The 22,570-nt window shown below is 43.4% G+C and overlaps 1 pseudogene; it reads left to right on the top strand.

Moving 5' to 3' along the window:
- Positions 1–18,775: 18,775 nt before the first annotated feature.
- LOC144509607 (U2 spliceosomal RNA) lies at positions 18,776–18,979 on the top strand (annotated as a pseudogene).
- The last annotated feature ends 3,591 nt before the right edge of the window (positions 18,980–22,570 follow it).

Raw genomic sequence — 22,570 nt, 5'->3', positions numbered from 1 at the left:
ATGTGGTTAGTTAAGCATGTGATCTTCAAATTATGTAAAATATAAGATGGAATCTGATACTGTTCCTTGCTGAATAAGTATATACATAATCTAATAGTTTAGATCTTTCATTTAGAAAGGCGTCATGTGTTGGCACAGGCTTGGTGGGCTGAAGGGCATGCTCCTGTGCTGTACTGTTCTTTGTTTTTTAACAAACTGACCAAATTGCTTAGATATCACATTAACCTATATAGTTTTTCTCTCCAGCTAGTCAGCAAAAAAGAACTGGCAACAGATGTCAAATGCTGGAAACTGTTAAGAGGGAAAAACATTATTCAGGTTGAGAGGACATACGAAGGTTATTGAATAGTCACACATAGTATTTGATAGAGGCTGACATTCCAATACAAAATGAAGGAAGTTATGCAAAAATGATTTTTTGAAGAAACATATTATTTGTTCTTGGGATGCAAGCATCGTTGGCAAGGCCAGTATCTGTCGCCCATCTCTAACTGCCCTTGAGAAGATGGTAGTGAGCTGCCTTCTTAAACTGCTGTTGTCCATTTGGTATAGGGATGCCCACAGTTTTGAACACAGATGAAGTGCCAGAAGTTTGGCCCAGAGACAATGAAGGCATAATCTTTTGGAAGAGACGTTAAATCAAGACCTTGTCTGCCCTTTCAGGGCCTAAACAAAAACCCTAGCCTAATTCAAAAAAGTTATCCCAATGTCCCTGCTGACACTTATCCCTGAACCAACATCACTTAACAGATCAGCTCATTGTTGTTAATGGGTTCCTGTACATTGGCTGTTGTGTTTGACCATGCTATGACAATGAATGCACTTCAAACATACTTAAATTGGCTAGATGGTCCTTTGAGATATTGTGAGGATGTTAAAGTATAAGTTTAGCGCAAGTTCACTGTATAAAGTGTTATTACAGTATTAATTGAAGAACATCAAGTAAAAAATGTTAAGGGACAGCACTCCCATTGTAGTTCTATTTATAATCATCCAGTAGAACTGCTGATAATAAGTGTGCATGTCTATTTTATATGCAAGATGATACATTATCATTGTTTTTCCAGTCTTAAAACCAGTTTATTTGACTTTGAAGCAGTTACCATTATGTGAAAAAAGTTTCAGATAGAAAGTGATATCTTTTTTAAAAATCTAGTTACAATTCTCCTAAAATTTCTATTAGATTGCTTTCTTCAAAGCAGCAAGGCTTATTGGAATCTATAACTAGATCTTTTTGCAATTAAGAGGTTTCTAATAATTCTTTGGGTGAACTGAAATAATTTGTTGGCAATCAAAAATTTACAAATTTGCTTTATAAATGAGAGAAGTTGATTGAGTTCCCTTTACAGGATTAATAATAGGTCAAGCCTTTTTGCCTGTAATTCATTTATCAAGACCTCAAAACTAACTGATCACATCCACAATTAATGTCACATTAACTATTAATAAACATAGGCCTAGAATTTGGGGGTCCCCAATTAACAGGTGAGAGCATAGCATAACTCCAAGCAGCCGACAACAATGTTGAAACCTAACTCAGAACACAGGACTAAATGGGTATTTCGATCCCATTATTTAAACAGTGCTCTTTGATACACAGCACTTTCCTATTGTGCCTCAGAAGCACGATACTCCAACATCAGTCTTGTCAATTCTCTCACATTCCACCTTCGTATTGATGTCTCACATCCTCAATCCTTATTCCCTTCCAAATATTATTATGATTCATCCCATGAATCAGGACACAGATTGTGACTGCAGGATCCTGCAGCCAAATGATACAATGCATTCATAATGCAGGAGATGACTCCAAAGAATACCAAGGAACAGTGAGCTTTTGGGCGAGGTGGGTGGATGAGTGGCGGGTGGGGGCATCAGTGCATTCATTCAGCATGACAAAGCAACATTGCCAATCTCCGAAATCATCTCTGACTTGTCATTTGAGACTTCATGTTGCCACACTCGGTCAAGTGCTGCCTTGATGTCAAGTGAAGTAATTCTCAGCTCATGTAATAAAGACAGAAAATGCTGGAAAAACTCAGCAAGTCTCGCCACATCTCTGGAGAGAGAAACAGTTAATGTTTTGAGTCAACATGACTCTTCTTCAGACTTAAAGAGTGGGAGAAATGTGATAGAATTTATACTGTTTAGGAAGGGGTGAAGCAGGTGGAGCAAAATAGGCCAGCGGTAGGTTGGAGAGATTTGGCAAAGATGTCATGGGCATAAGACAAAGGCAGTGTTAATGGTAGTGCTAAAGACCAAAGAAGGTGCTGATAGTGGCATAAATGTGAGATAAGAGAATATGTCAATAGCAGAACAAAGGACAACACTGGCAGCTCACCTCAAATATTTTTTCCATATTTGGATGATGGCAATAGTGAGGGCTGAAGATGAGTTGCCCCATAATTCCCTTGATTATTTTATGCTCTAAAATGTTTTGCCCTCGAGTTATCTATGGGGAGAACTGTCGAGGTGCATAAACTAATCTTCCCTACAATGTACAGTAATATGAGCAGCATGGTGGACACACCTGTTAGCACTGCTGCCTCATTGGGACCCGGTTTCAATTCCGGCCTCGAGTGATCATGTGTGTGGAGTTTGTACATTCTCCGCTTATCTGTGTGGGTTTCCTCTGGGTGCTCCAGTTTCTTCCCACAGTCCAAAGATGTGTGGGTTAGGTTGATTGCCCCTTGTCAGGGGGATTAGCGGGGTAACTAGGTGGGGTTACAGGGCTAGGTCCTGGGTGGGATTGTCGTCGGTGCAGGCTCAATAAGCCACATAGTCTCCTCCTGCAGTGTAGGTGATTCTATGGTAACTCCCCATGGCTTCTTGGAGTGAACGTGCAATGTAAAAGTTGAGAGCTGTGGTCATTTTCCCTGCCACAGTTAGAACCAAGTAGTCTGGACCTTGGTTGCAGGAAGAAATAGTATTTGTCTAAGGCTTCATTTTTCTGAAGAACCACCTGTAAAATAACCGTTGTGAAAGATTTTGGCAAGTGCACTTGGCTCAATATGTCCTGCTAGATGCATACCACTGGGATGTTTAGTTTTCTTCTGGCACTGTCTGATTAATCTGGCTTCCCTTGCAGCCTGCTGCTGCTCCTGCTCCTCTACCATGTATCTTGTAAATTGGAATTCCCCAATGGGAAGACCATATTGCAGCCTTCAGTCACTTACATCCCTGCGAACAAAGTCAACGTTCACGAGCAATTATTGGAAGGGGCGGCACAGCGGCACAATGGTTAGCACTGCTGCCTCACAGCGCCAGCGATCCGGATTCAATTCCAGGCTTGGATCACTATCTGCGTGGAGTTTGCATATTCTCCTCATGTTTGCGTGGATTTCCTCCAGATGCTCTGGTTTCCTCCCACAGTCCAAAAGATGCGCTGGTTAGGTGGATTGGCCATGCTAAATTTTCCCTCAGTGTACCCGAATAGGCACCGGAGTGTGGTGACTGGGGGATTTTCACAGTAACTTCATTGCAGTGTTAATGTAAGCCTGCTTGTGACTACAATAAATAAACTTTAAGCTTAAACTTTAAACTTTTAAAAGATGACGTAAAAATAGTCATCATGGAATTTGAGCAGGTGATGCCATCCTATCCGAAATCAATAGTTCACAAATCCCTGCCAAAAAAATTCAAGGCTGACACCATACCGTACCGGGGACATGCTGCTCTGTCGGAGGTGCCGTCTTTTGAATGAGACTTTAAACAGAGCCCCCATCTCACTGATCAAAAAGATGTAAAAGATTTAGTGACAGTATTACTAAGAATAGAAGTGGAATTCCTGGTATCCTGCCAATCTTTATCCCACGGTCAACGTCACATTATCTGGTCCTTATCACAGTGGGAGTTTCCCGTGTACAAATTGGCTGCCATGTTTCCTTCATTACAACAGTGGCTCGAGTTCAGCCATGTTTTGAGATGACCAGTGGTCATGCAAATCACTAAGGATTGGAGATCATCCTTCCTTTTCACATGCTTCGCCATCCATGCTTTAAGTTTTCCTCTGACAATATATCAGAGTCACTTTTAAAAAGAAACTGTGACATTGTGTGTTCTGAAGTGTCTGTCCCCGGCGCAGGCTTTGTCTGTGCTTCCACTGGTAAATTTCTGCTCAGGAAGGGGCTAGCTGCCACATAACCATTTGTTATGCTTCAGTGCACATTCAGGCAAATGTCACCCCAAATCAGTCAAGATGGCAGGCTTCAGCTGTAGACTTTGTATAACATTCAAAGTCTGTCTCTGGCATCAGCAATTAAAATGAAAGCTCCGCTGTAAGGCTTTTAAAAAAGAATTGTTCACGAGATGTGGGCATCACTGGCAATGCCAGCATGTATTTACCATCCCTAATTGCCCTTGAGAAGGTTGCAGTGAACCACTTTCTTGAGCTGTTGCAGTCCATGTGGTAATAGGTACCTGCAGGGTGCTCTAGGGGATGGGGGCAGGGTGTGATCAAGGGAGAGATGGTGGTGGGGGGGGGGGGGGGGGGGGAGCGAACAGCTGGAGGAGGGGGTGCGGTTGTACTGTTTTGCAGGAGTTTGAAATAAAATTTAAAGTTAAGCAAAATATGGGTGAGTAAGTTCAGATGTGGAAATCGATTTTCGCTCAGCACAGGAAGGGAAATGAATATTAAAGCATTCTGTGACCTTTCTAAACCAATTATAACCATTGTGGCCAACAGACAATGATCTCTAATTGAAGATATTCTTTAAGTCAAGAAAAATCTATAAAGTGCTCAGCATTGAATTTATATGCAAGGGCAGGAGATGTCCAAACGATTTTGCAATTCATGGAGAAATATTTTAATTCAATGTCATTCTGACAGATGTGTGCTGAATCCACATCATGTTCATGCAATAAGAGTTGTGCATGTGGAAAATCCTTCCTCCACATATCTTACTTCTTGTGTCATGATTGAATACCAGCTGGATAACATTGATATTGGAACCTGCTCTGATGAACACTCATGATGACAATTTCTGATCACAACAATATTGCAGTCCTCCTGCCACTAAGTGGCACTGTGATAGCTCCTGCCCTCATCACCTAAAGGGCGCGATTTTCCGGCCGCCCGTGCCCCAAGAATGGAAATTCCCGCCCAAGGTCAACGGACCTTTAAATGGTGAATTTCCTGTCCTGTTACGATTCCTGTGGTGGGCGGGACTGGAAAATCTCACCACTAGTTTCTAATGAAAACTTCCTGTTGGCCTGCTACAGTCTTTGCTTGAAAAATTGCCTTCTGTTTCTGAATTTCTATTTTCAGTTTAACATTTCTCTATTGGCATTCAAAGCTTTTCCCTTAAACCCTGGTGAATCCTTTGTGCAGGCACATTCTAAAGTTTCAAGGTTTTATTGGGTCACAACCCCCAAGATTAAAAATCCTGCTGAACTTTGGTTTGCAATTTTGTGACCCCAGAACATCACAGGGAATCTGTCAACATCACAAAATGTACTTTTTGTACCCTTAACTTATCCAAATGAAATAAAATGTTGGCTGGGATTTCCTGGCCTCTGTAGTTGTATGTTTTCCAGTGGCTGTGATGGCAGCTGCGGCAGCTCACGGCTAGCCACTGGTGGGATATTCCAGTCCCACCGAGGTCTAAAACATTTTATATGACTTTCCCACCAAGCTGCCGAGGAACCCACCAATGGAGCGGGGTGGTGGCGGGGGTGTTCGCCTTCAACGGGTCTGGAAAAACCCATCGGCAAAAAGGGCCTGAATATCCTACTCACTAAGATTATAGAGTTCTTCCTATTGCGTGATCCAAAAATAATGTTTATGTTATTGTCTCAAAGATTTGTATGGAGGCAGCATACTCTGATGTCTGGAGTCAAAGATACTTTGCAAAGAAAGGCAAGCCTGCCTGGATTTATGCTATGCCAATACATGAAACCTAACCAAGTTAAAAATCATTGAGTGCCATAGGATTTGAAAACGTAGGCAAGTTGCCACACAGAGGGAAAATTAAGCTTACCATTGTTGTAATCGCAGCTGATATTATTACTGGACTAGTCAGATCCCAGGATCAAACTTGGCTTGGTAGACCTAAATTGTTATTTTGTTGTTTAGGTACATGGAAGGTGGCTACTGAGCAGAATCTTTCCTGAATTTCTGCTCTTTTCCTTTAATTGGTAGGTTCTTCCTGGAAGCACCTTTCTTCTACTTTTTTGAGAAATCTGTTCTCTGCAGTTCCCATCCTGTCTGCTCTGGCAGTTTCCATGGAGAATGATTTTTTTTCTGGGTCACCTTGTATCTCTGTGGGTCTCTTTCTAATTTCCTGTTGCTAAGCAACAACACAATTTTTTCCTACTTTCAAAATCTCTGTTAAAAATGCAGTTTACCAAACAGGTATGCAGATATCCCTCTAAAATGAAACAAAAACTCAGGTTCCCCCTATCTTAACACACAAATATAGAAAGGAGAATTAAACATAAGCTTAAAGCTAAAATTTAAACTTAAACTTATAGCTTATTACTGACATCCACAAATACAATGGTGGCACAGTGGTTAGCACTGCTGCCTCACAGTGGCAGAGGCCCGGGTTCGATTTTCAGCTTGGGTCACTGTCTGTGCAGAGTCTGCATGTTCTCCCCGTGTCTGCGTGGGGTTCCTACGGCTGATTAAGTTTCCTCCCACAACCTGAAAGATGTGCTGGGTAGGTGCATTGGCCATGCTAAATTCTCCCTCAGTGTACACGAACAGGCGCCGGAGTGTGGCGACCAGGGGATTTTCACAGTGACTTAATTGCAGTGTCAATGTAAGCCTACTCGTTGCACTAATAAATATACTAACGTACTTACAATTATCTCTTATTCCTAACACTGACAATATGTACCATGATTAACCTTTAAAAGAAAATTGGATTCATATTTGAAAAGGAAATATCTAGTCCTATGGAAAGGTGAACAAAGAACAAAGAACAGCAAAGCACAGGAATAGGGCCTTCAGCCCACCAAGTCTGCCAACACAGATGCCTCTCTAATGTAATATTTTCTTACCTCTACGTGGTCCATATCCCTCTATTCCCTGCCTATTCATGTATCTATCCAGATGCCTCTTTAAAGTTATTATAGAATCTGCCTTCACCACCTCCTCCGGCAGCACGTTCCAAGCATTCACCACCCTCTGTGTGAAAAACTTGCCCCTTACACCTCTTTCAAACTTACCCCCTCTCTCACTCAGTCTATGCCCCTGAATAATTGACCTGACCCTGGGAAAAAGTCTCTGACTATCCACTCTATCCAAGTCTGTCATAATCTTGTAAACCTCTATCAGGTTCCCCCTCATCGTCCGGTGGTCCAATGAAAACAATCCAAGTTCAATCAAGCTTTCTTCATAGTCCATGTCCTCCAAATCAGGCAACATCCTCGTAAATCTCTTCAGCATCCTTCCTAATGCATCAACATCCTTCCAGTCGTGTGGCGACCAGAATTGTACACAATACTCCAAATGCGGCCCAACCAAAGTCTCATATGGCTGCAACATGATTTTCCAATTCCTATACTCAACGTCCCAAACGATGAAGGCCAGCATGTCATATGCCTTCTTGACCACCATTTCCATCTGAGTTACCACTGTATGCTAATATTTATAAGGGCTCCACCATTTACTGTTTGCTTCCCTTCTGCAGTAGGCCTTCCAAATCGCATCACCTCACATTTGTCCGGGTTAAATTCCATCTGCCATCTTTCGGCTCAGGTCTCCAGCCGATTTATATCCTGCTGTATCCTCTGACAATCCTCCTCACTATCTGCTACTCCCCCAATTTTTGTATCATCTGCAAATTTACTAATCAGACCACCTACATTTTCCTCCAAATCAACCATATGTATTATAAACAAGAGGCCCCACCGCTGATCCTTGTGGAACACCGGTTGTCATAGACCTCCAGGTAGAAAAGTACCCTTCCACAGTCTCTGCTTTCTATGCCCAAACCAGTTTTGTATCCATCCCTTACCAGCTCACCTCGGATCCCATATGACTTCACCTTCTGTATCAGCCTGCCATGGGGAACATTATCGAAGGCTTTACAAAAGTCCACGAGTCCATGAGCATGAGGAAGAGTGGGTCTAATTGGTTAGCTCTTTCCAAGTGTAAGGATGCGCATGATAGACAGAATGGCCTCCCGTTGTGCTGCATGATTTTTCAAGAAATTGTGTAGAACATCCACTTTTTTAAACTAATTGCTTCTTTGTGGATCTCCTTTATTCAGTTGCTAATTCAGCTTGGGTTCTCTGCTCTCTTTGCTTGGTGACACAGTGGTTAGCACTGCTGCCTCACAGCGCTAGGGACCCGGGTTTGATTCCCGGCTTGTGTCACTGTTTATACGTTCTCCCCATGTCTGCGCGGGTTTCCTCTGGGTGCTCCATTTTCTCCCACAGTCTGAAAGGTGTGCTGGTGGTTAGGTTCACGGTCCACGTTAAATTCTCTCTCAATGCACCCGAATAGGCACCAGAGTGTGGCGACTAGGGGATTTTCACAGTAACTTCAATGCAGTGTTGATGTAAACCTACTTGTGACACAAATAAAATGAACTTTAAGTAAAAAAACACTTAAACTGTTTACGCTTGGCCTTCAAATGCTCCACTCGGTAACCCTTGAGGTGGTTGGCACCTTGGCGAATGCTTCTTCTCAGTTTGTGTGTTCTAGGACACGTAATTCCCAGGAATCAGTGGGAATATTGCACTTATTTACGAAAGCTTTCAATGTGTCTCAGTAGCATTTCCTCTGCCCGCCTGGTGATCACTTGCCGTTACGGAGCTCAGAGTAGAGCCCTCGTTTAGGGCATCTGGTGTCGAGAAACCCGAGCTGGGGGAATCAAGCCTGCGGACAACTGAAGGCCGAGATGCAACAAAGAACCTGTGACCTGAAGAATAAATGGTGGGTGGAAAGAGAGCAGAGGACTCAGCCACTCATCGACAATCATGATGTGCATGGCTTCTTCAGCGCAATTAAAACCATCTACGGTCCGAGCACCCGGGGGCCAATTTAGCTGAGAACCAAAAATGGAGAGGTGCTCAAAGACAGAGAGGTAATCAATTCCCACTGAAGGGAAAACATCGAAACCTCCTCAACCAAGATACAGCCTTCAATGCAAATTTCTGATTTTAATGAGGCATGATCTGTTTGGATAGTCTCACAAGGAAAATCTGTTCAGACCAGTATTCTTCTTTCCCCATTTTACTGGTGTTCCATTTTAAATTATACAAGATCTATTCAGATCAGCATTCTTATTTCCCCCTTTTACTATTTTTACCTTTTGGGTTGGAACAGACTCAAGGGCTGGATGGCCTGCTCCTGTTCCTAATATACCAATGAGGAGGCCGAGGCCACTCGGCCCCTCAAGCCTGCTCGGTCATTCAATAAGATCGTGGCTGTAACCTCAACTCCATGTTCCCAAGTACCCTCTATAACCTTTCACCCCCTGGCTTATCATGAATCTATCCTTAAAATTGCTCGAAGACTCTGCTTCCACCACCTTTTATGGAAGAGAGTTCCCTTTGAGAGAAAGAAAATTTCCTCACCTCTGTTTTAAATGGGCGCCCCCTTATTTTTAAAGTGACCCCCTAGTTTTAGATCCTCTCACAAGAGGGAACATCTTTAATCATCCATCTTGTCTTGAACCCCCAGGATCCTCTGTGCTTCCTTTGTTCCAAGACAGCTTTGGGTGACATCTGTAGAAGTCGAATTTTGTCATAGGTGCAAATCTGCACATGGCCATAGATTAACGGCAGCTGAGGGAAACCTAAATGCTAGTTACGGCAGTACGGTTAGCACTGCTGCCTCACAGTGCCGGAAACCCGGGTTCGGTTCCTGGCTTGGGTCACTGTCTGTGTGGAGTCTGCACATTCTCCCGAAGTCTGCATGGGTTTCCTCTGGGTGCTCCAGTTACCTCCCACACTCCAAAGACGTGCTGGTTAGGTGCATTGACCATATTAAATTTTCTCCCTCAGTGCACCCGAACAGGCGCCGGAGTGTGGCGACGAGGGGATTTTCACAGTAACTTCATCACAGTGTTAATGTAAGCCTGCTTATGACTAATAAATAACTAAGCTTTACTTTACTTTAACGCTTGACTCCAATTTATTAGCAAGTGTCTCAGACAGAGCCAAATTATTCTTGGAATTAAAATCTGATCAAGTTCACATCATTGCAGTTGTTAACGTACTATCACCTGGAGATATTACCAGGTTTGAGCTTGCTGCTCAGAATAGCAATTTCTCACAAAGTTAAAAGCAGAGATACACTTTGAAGTCTGAGCTATGAATATAAAATATTTAAGTGAATTGACGGCACTCAATTATATTGACAAGGTCAAATAAATGACCCCAGAATGACTGTTTTAACTCATTTTTCATCCATCACTTCACGTCGTCATATCCACTGGATCTTCAAAATAATCTCCAAGACCATTGATTCATGAGGATAAATAGGAATACAGAGTAGTGTCTGAAGAAATAACCCACAATAGAAAATATCTTTCCCCACATCATCTTCAGCGGGTTTCTATTATTTTATTTAACTTTATCTCAAAGGGAGGAACATGCAGAGTTATGGAGAGAAGGGGGAGAATGGCTCCAAATAATTGGCTAACGTTAGAATTACTGGCACAGAGGGGCTGAATGGCCCCCTTCTGAGCTATAACAATTCTGTGATTCAACTTACCGCAGGCATTTCTATTTGCTGCCACCCAAATAAACCAAATTAAACAAACTCAGGGACAAAACAAGAAAGGCAGCACCCAAAATGAAAGGAAGCACCCGAACCAAAAGACAAAGCAGAAAGGAAACTTAAAACATTCAACCAAAATGTGATTAAAGGGGCCGATAATACACTCCAGTCCCTGTGGTGCTCAACGAGCACGGAAGGCCTCGATGGTGCCCTCGGACACTGCATGCTCCTTCTCCAGGGACACCCAGTTGTGAATATAGGTTCAACAGAGGGGCAGACAGTCGGGTCGGACGACCCCCTCGGTCGCCCGCTGCCTGGACCCGTTAATAACTTGCTTAGCTAGACCCAGGAGCAGGTTCATGAGGAGGTCCTCCGCCTTCCCTGCCCCTCCTCCACATCAGGTGCCCGTGAATCAGGAGCATGGGACAGAAGTGCAAACAGAGCATCAGTAAAAGGTTTTTTTTGATAACTAAAATGGGAGTGCAGTCTATAACATTTAAAGTAGACAAGGTCCCCGGACTTCGCAAAATCACAAATGGGGCAGGTTTTTGGGGAGCCCGTGAACCACTGCAGTTTACAGTTGTATGGTACTGCTGCGTGCACTCGCCTCCACCCCAGGTCCCCAGTTGCACTGGAATTCAGCTAAAGGGGTGAAATTGTTCATTCAAATTGAAGTCAGTGGGAAAGAAAATTGGACAGGATATAAAGTGGATGGCTGATTCGTTATCACCCATTTTACCACTATCAAAGAACAATTTCAAACCTAAAACATTCAGTTAGGAATTTCTGAACATCCTGATGCAACATAACAACATATAATTCACCAATGATTGAATTGAAATAAGTATGGATAGTTGCTTGATGATCTTCCAAAGAAACTGGCCAACAATAACAAAGACTTGTGTCGGCAAGAGTTGGCATCATACGACTCAAACATCCACTTAAGTTTACAAAATTTTGTTTCAATACACACATATATGGATATCCAGAGATAGATAACAGAAAAAAAGAACTGATCAGATTATCCTAAGTGTTCTCACCTTGTACAGTTCACCTACCCAGAACAAAGGCCATTAGTTACCTAGACTGGCTGACACTTGTTTCCATCTTAAATTGAATAAAATAATCATATGGATACAGAATATTTCCAAAAGCCCTTACAGCAAGCAGCACTACCCATCAATGACATTGTGCACAATGTTGGCCATCAATAACATGGTTTAAGCATCTTGTAAAAGGGCAAAGGGATGACAGCATTATAAAGTAAGTGAAAGGAATACAATTCAGAATGCACACTAAGACTGATTCGCATCTCAACAATTATGAATAGTTAAGGTAGCACTTCAGTTGATTATGGTCTTCAAATTAGTCCAAAACATTGGACATTCTCCAAACAAGAACTGCCACAATCAGCTGTGATTTTGGAGTTGGCTTAAGATCATTTGGAGGTTTCAAAAATGTTATTCACAACAGTGCATGTTGCCAGACTCAACAACTATTGCAAGCGTCTTGCGGTTGATCAAGGAAAATGTGAAGAACTCAATTCCAGATGCCAATAATTAGCTTTACATTTTAAAAAATTAATAAATAACGACTCTCCTCTGATGTGGGGGTGATATCCGCATTTTAGGATTCAGTCCAACTGCTGACCATTTATTTTAATTTTATTTTCATAGAATCATAGAATCATAGAAACCCTACAGTGCAGAAGGAGGCCATTCGGCCCATCGAGTCTGCACCGACCACATTCCCACCCAGGCCCTACCCCCACATATTTACCCGCTAATCCCGCTAACCTACACATCCCAGGACTCTAAGGGGCAATTTTTAACCTGGCCAATCAACCTAACCCACACATCTTTGGACTGTGGGAGGAAACCGGAGCACCCGGAGGAAACCCACGCAGACACGAGGAGAATGTGCAAACTCCACACAGACAGTGACCCGAGCCAGGAATCGAACCCGGGACCCTGGAGCTGTGAAGCAGCAGTGCTAACCACTGCGCTACCGTGCCGCCCCAAAAGAACTGATCAGATTATCCTAAGTGTTCTCACCTTGTACAGTTCACCTGCCCAGAACAAAGGCCATTAGTTACCTAGACTGGCTGACACTTGTTTCCATCTTAAATTGAATAAAATAATCATATGGATACAGAATAACTGCTTATTTAACTGCTTATTTTAATTTTCTACAGATATAGCGCCTGGGAGCTAAAGGGATCAATGGATGGTGGGGGGAGGGGGGTGGTGGAAGAGTGGGTATCAGGATATCGAATATGATCAGCCATGATCAAAATGAATGGTGGAGCAGGCTCAAAGGGCCGAATGGCCTACTCCTGCTTCCAGTTTCTATGTTTCTAACTGTCCTGGTAATCTTCTACTGTACATTAAGGAGGCTACATTTGCAATGTTTTAAAAGCAAAATACTTCGGATGCTGGATTCTGAAACAAAAACAGAAAATGCTGGAAATCTCAGCAGGTCTGACAGCATTTGTGGGGAGAGAATGAGGGGCTGTAATTTTCAGGAATGTCATGGACAAAAAGACAAAGGGAATCGAAGTGGTGATGATAAAGGCTGAAAATGGTGTTAAGATCGTCTATTAAAGGATCAAAATGTGTGAATGGCAGAACAAAGGTACAGAATACAGGAATTTGGCAGTAGCCCCTAATGGGGTGGGGGAAAACAAGATGGAAAAAATGTAATATTTCATTTCTTTTTTCCATCTTATTCATTTTTATTACTTTATATTCTTATTTTTCCACCTCACCCTCACTAGTATAAAATTTGTCTGATTTTCCTTGTCTTCAGCTCTGATGAAGGGTCATCCTGACTCAAAATGTTGACTCTGTTCTCTCTCCACAGATGCTGTCAGACCTGCTGAGATTTTCCACCATTTTCTGCTTTTGTTGCTAATGTTTTAGAACAAAGAACAATACAGCACAGGAACAGGCCCTTCGGCCCTCCAAGCCCGCGCCGCTCCCCGGTCCAGGATTGAATCCTGAATCCAGGATCCCCGCCCAATTTTCCAGCCTATCTACATACTAATATCCTATCCCCGAGCTGTCCCTCACAGCTATGATGCTTTGTTCATCACAACCTATTAACTCACCACTACCCCCCCATTCCAGACCATGTGATCTCCAGGGAGAGGCGAAAACCCAGAGTGAAAACCCCAGGGCCAATATGGGGAAAAAAAAATCTGGGAAATTCCTCTCCGACCCCCTGAGGCGATCGAAACGAGTCCAGGAGATCACACTGGCCCTGATCGGAAAATGCTTCCCAACCCTATTCATTTCCACTTCCACGAACACCATATGAATTCCCTGCCCCGAGACAGGTTCCCAACTATCCGCAGTCTCGCTCTGTACTGGCACCAGCAAGATGATCATAGAATGAAGCCTTGAAACGAGAAACAAAGAACAATTAGCCCGCGCCGCTCCCTGGTCCAAACTAGACCATTCTTTTGTATCCCTCCATTCCCACTCCGTTCATATAGCTGTCTAGATAAGTCTTAAACGTTCCCAGTGTGTCCGCCTCCACCACCTTGCCCGGCAACCCATTCCAGGCCACCACGACCCTCTGTGTAAAATATGTCCTTCTGATATCTGTGTTAAACCTCCCCCCCTTCACCTTGAACCTATGACCCCTCGTGAACGTCACCACCGACCCGGGGAAAAGCTTCCCACCGTTCACCCTATCTATGCCTTTCATAATTTTATACACCTCTATTAAGTCTCCCCTCATCCTCTGTCTTTCCAAGGAGAACAACCCCAGTTTCCCCAATCTCTCCTCATAACCAAGCCTCTCCATACCAGGCAACATCCTGGTAAACCTCCTCTGTACTCTCTCCAAAGCCTCCACGTCCTTCTGGTAGTGTGGCGACCAGAACTGGACGCAGTATTCCAAATGCGGCCGAACCAACGTTCTATACATCTGCAACATCAGACCCCAACTTTTATACTCTATGCCCCGTCCTATAAAGGCAAGCATGCCATATGCCTTCTTCACCACCTTCTCCACCTGTGACGTCACCTTCAAAGATCTGTGGACTTGCACACCCAGGTCCCTCTGCGTCTCTACACCCTTTATGGTTCTTCCATTTATCGTGTAGCTCCTCCCTACATTATTCCCACCAAAATGCATCACTTCGCATTTATCAGGATTGAACTCCATCTGCCATTTCTTTGCCCAAATTTCCAGCCTATCTATATCCTTCTGTAGCTTCTGACAATGTTCCTCACTATCTGCAAGTCCTGCCAGTTTTGTGTCGTCCGCAAACTTACTGATCACCCCAGTTACTCCTCCTTCCAGATCATTTATATAAATCACAAAAAGCAGAGGTCCCAATACAGAGCCCTGTGGTACACCACTAGTCACAGGCCTCCAGCCGGAAAAAGACCCTTCCACTACCACCCTCTGTCTTCTATGACCAAGCCAGTTCTCCACCCATCTAGCCACCTCCCCCTTTATCCCATGAGATCCAACCTTTTTCACTAGCCGACCATGAGGGACTTTGTCAAACGCTTTACTAAAGTCCATATAGACAACATCCACGGCCCTTCCTTCGTCAACCATTTTGGTCACTTCTTCAAAAAACACCACCAGGTTAGTGAGGCATGACCTCCCTCTCACAAAACCATGCTGACTATCGTTAATGAGTTTATTCCTTTCTAAATGCGCATACATCCTATCTCTAAGAATCTTCTCCAACAACTTCCCCACCACGGACGTCAAGCTCACCGGCCTATAATTACCCGGGTTATCCTTCCTACCCTTCTTAAATAACGGGACCACATTGGCTATCCTCCAATCCTCTGGGACCTCACCTGCGTCCAGTGACGAGACAAAGATTTGCGTCAGAGGCCCAACGATTTCACCTCTCGTCTCCCTGAGCAGCCTTGGATAGATTCCATCAGGCCCTGGGGATTTGTCAGTCTTTATATTCTCTAACAAACCTAACACTTCCTCCTTTGTAATGGAGATTTTCTCCAACGGTTCAACACTCCCCTCAGAGACACTCCCAGTCAACACATCCCTCTCCTTTGTGAATACCGATGCAAAGTATTCATTTAGGATCTCCCCTACTTCTTTGGGCTCCAAGCATAAGTCCCCACTATTGTCCCTGAGAGGTCCGATTTTTTCCCTAACAACCCTTTTGTTCCTAACGTATGAATAAAATGCCTTGGGATTCTCCTTAATCCTGTCTGCCAAGAACATTTTTGTGACCCCTTTTTGCTCTTCTAATTCCCCGTTTGAGTACTTTCCTACTTTCTTTGTACTCCTCCAGAGCTCCCTCCGTTTTTAGCTGCTTGGACCTAACATACGCCTCTCTTTTCTTTTTGACCAGTCCCTCAATTTCCCTGGTTATCCACGGTTCTCTAATCCTACCCTTCCTATCCTTCTTTTTTACAGGCACATGCTTGTCCTGTAGCCCTAACAGCCGTTCCTTAAAAGACTGCCACATACCAGATGTGGATTTACCCTCAAACAGCCTCTCCCAATCAAGAGCTGCCAATTTCTGCCTGATCCCACTAAAGTTAGCCTTCCCCCAATCCAACACCTTACCCTTGGGACACCACACATCCTTTTCCATCACTATCCTAAAGCTAACAGAATTGTGGTCACTATTTGCCACATGTTCCCCTACCAAAACTTTGAAGACCTGACCGGGCTCATTCCCCAGTACCAGGTCCAGTATAGCCCCCTCTCTAGTCGGGCTGTCTACATATTGTTCCAACGAACCCTCCTGTACACATTTTACAAATTCCTCCCCATCCAGAGTCCCTGCCCTCAGCGATTTCCAGTCTATACCAGGGAAATTGAAGTCTCCCACTACAACAACCCTATTTTTCCTGCACCTATCCAGTATCTCCTGACATATCCATTCTTCCACTTCCCTTGGGCTGTTGGGGGGCCTGTAGTACACCCCCAACTTTAAGTAGCTTGCCACCACATCTTCAAAGGAGTCATGGTGCGATGGCCAACAATTCCAAAAATTCACATACCTGGTAAGGGAATGGATCATGGAGGGAGGGTTAAAAGAATGAATACCATTTGATTTGATTTATTATTGTCACACGTATTAGTGTACAGTGAAAAGTATTGTTCCTTGCACGATATACAGACAAAGCACACCATTCTTAGAGAAGGAAACGAGAGAGTGCAGAATGTAGTTTACAGTCATAGCTAAGGTGTAGAGAAAGATCAACTTAATGCAAGGTAAGTCCATTCAAAAGTCTGATGGCAGCAGGGAAGATGCTGTTCTTCAGTCAGTTGGTACATGACCTCAGACTTTTGTATCATTTTCCCAACGGAAGAAGGTGGAAAACAGTATGTCCAGGGTGCGTTGGATCCTTAATTATGCTGGCTGCCTTTTTTCAAGGCAATTGGAAGTGTAGACAAAGTCAATGGATGGGAGGCTGGTTTGTGTGATGGATTGGGCTACATGCAGTTGTTTGAAGTCTCTATTTCTATAAGTTAATGCATTATATCTTGTAAATTCTGTAGTTTTATCTTTGGCTTCATCCCTTTCTCCAACCACTGTCTCAGACTGAACCAAACTGTTTGGCAACCTTGGAGTCCACAGCCCACCAGTTCAATTACTATGAGTACATGTGCCTCACCCTTACCACCACCCCCCCTCCCAACATGTTCAAACTTCTGCACCATCTTGGTCATCAGGCATGCTCCACGGAGACACAATTGGGCATCCCTGATCGGTCAGCAGCTATGAAATCCCAGCAGAGGCCAAAAAAAAACACAGCTCTTTAAGCAGTAAAAACTCTGGAAAAATTATTTTCCTGACTTCTCCTACCTATCCCTCTTTAATTTCCTTTCTGGGATGAGATTTCAAGCAGCAATATAAATGGACAAAGGATCCATTCTGCTCACATCTACTTTTTCATCATATTTAACACTCAAGAAAATATGACCCTTTGTTATATTTTATTGCACAATGGAATGTGTGAAGGCTAAGCAATAAATCCTCGCAGTCCTTCAAATTAAGGGTTTCAAATTTTCCATAGCTCTTGATACATCCTCACTTATTGGACAGTTCCTTCCCTAGTCCATGAAACATTAAGATTTCATTTGCCAACCACGTGTCTTCCTCGTAACTTTCATTTCCAAGATAAGGAGGAAAAAAAAATTATGTACAACACAACTCAATCAGCGGTGCAATTTAAAATTTCCAGCAGCATATCAAATCACCAAATCCCAAAGGTTCTTTGGGAGGTTCTAATCCTTCGATTAGACACTTTCCAGCCTTCTGGCTCAATACTGAGTTCAACAATTTCAAATCATGACATCTGGCTGACTTTCACTTTGAATGACAGCTGTTGGTGATGATTCAGCTTTTTCCCTTTACACCTAGAATTATAGAATAATTACATGACAAAAGACAGCCATTCAACCCCAGCACTCTGCAATAGCAATTTAGCAAGTCTGACTCCCCTGCTCTTTCCCCGTCACCCTGCATTGTTTTTTCCCGTGCTTACAATTCCCTTTTGAAAGCCATGATTGAATTTGCCACCAGCACCCTCCCAGGCAGTGCATTCCATATCCAAATCACATGTTGAGGAAAATAGCTTTTCCTGATGTCAACTTTAGTTGCTTTGGCAATAGCTTAAAATTGCCCATTGGGGTTCTGCACCAACCTTCTTAGAATCATACAATCCCTACAGAGGAGAAGGAGGCCATTTGCCCATCAAGTCTGGACCGACTCCAATCCCACCCAGGCTCCAGTACCTTAATCCCATCTATTTGCCCTGCTAATCCCCTGAACACTAAGGGGCAATTTAGCATGGCAAGTCAATTTAACCTGCACATCATCCTTGGAGTGTGGAGGAAACCGGAGCACTTGGAGAAAACCCACGCAGACACGGGGAGAACGTGCAAACTCCACACAGACAGTGACCGGAGGCCGGAATTGAACCCGGGTCCCTGACGCTGTGAGGCAGCAGTGCTAACCACTGTGCCACCGTGCTGCCCATCTTTGTTATGAATTTACATCACTGATGATCAAAATGATAGAGGGACATGTTTAACATGAAGCCTTGATTCCACACTTGTCAAGGGCAAATAGTGATGGGCAACAAATGTTAGACTTCTCGGCCTTTTGGCTAAGATCAAGTGTAGTATGGATTGGATGCTGCACTTGGTTGAGGTCATTAGGTTACATTGAAGCTTCATATGTTTCATATGAAGCAATTTTTAAAAGCGGTATCTCGGCCTTTTGGTTAAGATGCAAATGAGATCAAGTCTTGGCGGAGGTATTGCTTTCCCTCCTCCAATCAGCTTGGCTCAGGTAGATCAGGCCAAGGACAGGGTAATTTGGTCGCTTGCCCTGTCTTGCCAGCCTGGATCGGAAATGTCTCAACTTGTTGAGACTCTGAATTGGACTAGATTTGATTGAATTGGAAAAGTATTTTTAAAAAATGTACAGAGCAGAAGTGGAAAATGAATGAAGCTAAGTGGGGAGGGGGGTATGAAAAGATACTGGCAGCTAATATGAAAAGGAATCAAAAGGTCTTTTGTAACCAAATGAAAAGGAGAAGGGTAGTAAGAACAGAGATAGGGCTGATTAGGGACCAAAAAGGTCTATGCATGGAGGCAGAGGACATAGCTAAAATGCTGATACGTTTTGCATCTGGGGAGAGAAGTGAGATACTGGACAGGCTAAAGGTTCATGAAGAGGAGGTACTCGAAATTCTGGCTGTACTTTCAAGTTGATTAGTTAGCAGGATCAGACGTGATGCATCCAGGGATATGGAGGTAGCTGACTAAAGTACTGGTCATAATCTTCTTATCCTCAGATCTTTGGATGGTGCTATTGGTACAATATGAGGGGCAACTGCAATTGTAGTATCTTTGTTCAAAACAGGGTATAAGGATATATCGAACAATATAGATTGGTCAGCACAAGCTTGGTCTTTTTTAAAATTCATTTTGAAGATGTGGGTTTTGCCAGCGAGGCCAGCATTTATTGCCCATCCCTAATTTCCTTGAGAAAGTGGAGGTGAGCTGCCTCTGCTCCCTGTGGCGTACAAATCTTTTCGAAATCCCAATGCAGAGCAAAATTAACCATCTGTTGAACAAGTGTGGATTAATTAAGGAAAACCAGCAAGGACGTGTTAGATGCCAATCATGTTTAATAAAGTGATTTGAGTATTTTGATGAGACGACAGAGAGGGTTGATGATGGCATTGTATTTGATGTGGTGCATATAGACTTCCAAAAAGTATTTGATGAAATGCCACATAATAGGCTTGCTAGCAAAGATGAAGCCCATGGAATAAAAGGGAAAGAGGCAGCATGGATATGAATTGGCTAAGTGATGGGAAACAGAGCAGCATTGAATAATTGTTTTCAGAACAGGACTAAGGTGTATAGTTTTTAAAAATTTATTAGTGTTACAAGTAGGCTTACATTAACACTGCAATGGAGTTACTGTGAAAATCCCCTAGTCGCCACACTCCAGCGCCTGTTCGGGTACAGTGAGGAAGAATTTAGCATGTCCAATGCACCTAACCAGCATGTCTTTCAGATTGTGGGAGGAAACTAGAGGACCCGGAGAAAATCCACGGGGGACCGTGCAGACTTTGCACAGACAATGACCCAGGCTGGGAATCGAACCCGGGTACGTGGCACTGAGAGGCAGCAATGCTAACTACTGTGTCACTATGCAGTGTTCCCCAGGGGTTGGTCCTGGGACCACTGTTTTTGTAATTGATCTTCTTGACTCCCTAAAGCCTGTCCATCATCGACAATTCACAAGTCAGGCATGCAATGGAATATTCTCCACTTGGCTAGATGACTGCAGTTCCAACAACACTCAAGAAGCTCGGCACCATCCAGGCCAAATCAGCCCTCTTGACTGGCATCCCAATCCATGATCCAAAACATTCACCTGCTCCATCACTGGTGGCATGGATATGCACTTGTCAAACAACCATCACCTTCCAGACTACGACATCTACCGCCTAAAAATAGAGCAGGGAACACAAGAAAAACCAAGGCCTGCAAGTTCCTCTGCAAGCCATACCCCACCCTGACTTGGAATCGTATCACCATTCCTTCACTATTGTTTGTCAAAATCCTGGAACTCCCTCCCAAATGGCACTTTGGGTGTACCTCCACCACATGGACTGCAGCTGTTCTAGAGGCAGCATCCAATCTTATTGTGTTATCATGGATCTTAGATTGGATAGCTCATGGTCTGTATTTACAGATGCAACTGGAGGCAAGGCTGTTGGCAAAACTCTACTTTTTATTTAACATAATACTAATGACGTGTAATACCGACTTAGCTCAAGGCTCCACATAGAACTGTCTCTCACCATGTTGTTGTCATTTGATTTTACATCACTGATGATCAAGATGATAGAGGGACATGTTTAACATTAACCCTTTATAGCACACTTATCAAGGGCAAATAGCAATGGGCAACAACTGTTAGACTTGTCATCGATGCTTAAATTCCATGAACAAATTAAAATAAAGAATGAGAAGAAGCAATATAAACTAAAAGGCTGAGAGTTTCATGCATTTATTGATTTATTCCAATATGTTATTTATTCACCTGTATTGAAAGCTACCCTTTCATCTCTCCTTTGGGTTTTTTCCCCCATTTCCTTCCTCTCACTGACATATACCATTCCACTTCAGAACTACTAGAGGGTGCTCCAGAGTGTCTTTTTGAGTACAGAGCGTTCTTCTGAGCCTTTTCTCCTAAGTCATTGTTTGCCTGGTGTCTGTTGAGGGTTCTAAGCATGTTTGGGTTTTGGAAGGCTTTCCAGTCTGCAAGTTAGTGTTCTGCAAGCAAGACCTGTTTTACTAGTGCTCCTGTTTTCATAGTCACTACTGTTCTGCTGAGTTACTGTTAGTGTTAAACTTGGTTATGTTATTATCTGAAGAAGAGCCTTCTTTTAAACAACACATTCGACCACCATGATTGTGGTTTCAATTCCACCTCAGAGGAACCTGCAATCTACCCCACTGTGATGTATCACAGCTTGGTATGGCTCCTGCTCTGACCAAGCCTGCAAAAAACTATAAACCCTTGTGAATTAAGCCGAATCCATCATGCAAACCAGCCTTCCAATCCACTGACTACATCTACACATTCCGCTGCCTCAGGGGAGAAGCCAGCATAATCAAGGACTCCAAACACCAAAACACACTATGTTCCACCTTTTTCCATCAGGAAAAAGATGCAAAGGTCTGAGAACAGGTGCCAAACAACCCAAGAACAGCTTCTTCCCTACTGTCATAGAATCTCTACAGTGCAAAAGGAGGCCATTCGGCCCATCAAGTCTGCACAGACTACAATCCCAACCAGGTCATATCCCCTTAACCCCACATATTTGCCCTGCTATTCTCCCTTACACTATGGGCAATTTACCATTGCCAATCAACCTAACCTGCACATCTTTGGACTGTGGGAAGAAACCAGATCACCTGGAGGAAACCCACGGAGACACGAAGAGAATGTGCAAACTCCACAAAGACAGTGACCCTAGACTGGCATTGTGAGACAGCAGTGCTCGCCACTGTGCCACCGTGTCACCCACCATCAGCCTTTTCAATGGACCTACCATATATCAAGCTGGTCTTTCTCTACATCTTAGTTATGACATTATATTCTGTACCCTCTCCTTTCCCCTCTGTATTCTGTGAATGATATGTTTTGTCCTCATAGCGTGCAAGAAACAATACTTTTCACTATATCCCAATACATGTGAAAATAATAAATCAAATCAAATCACTGTGCTCCAATACCTGATTCTGTTATTATTGATGAGCAACACGGGCCTGAGAAACATACAGAAGTGATGAGCCGTTTATATCAATGCTCCAGGATTTCCAAACTCAACCATGACTTCACAAGTAGAGTCA

The sequence above is a fragment of the Mustelus asterias genome, chromosome 21 (assembly GCF_964213995.1).
Source record: "Mustelus asterias chromosome 21, sMusAst1.hap1.1, whole genome shotgun sequence".
NCBI lineage: Eukaryota > Metazoa > Chordata > Chondrichthyes > Carcharhiniformes > Triakidae > Mustelus > Mustelus asterias.
This window is presented reverse-complemented; position numbering and strand designations above follow the sequence as displayed.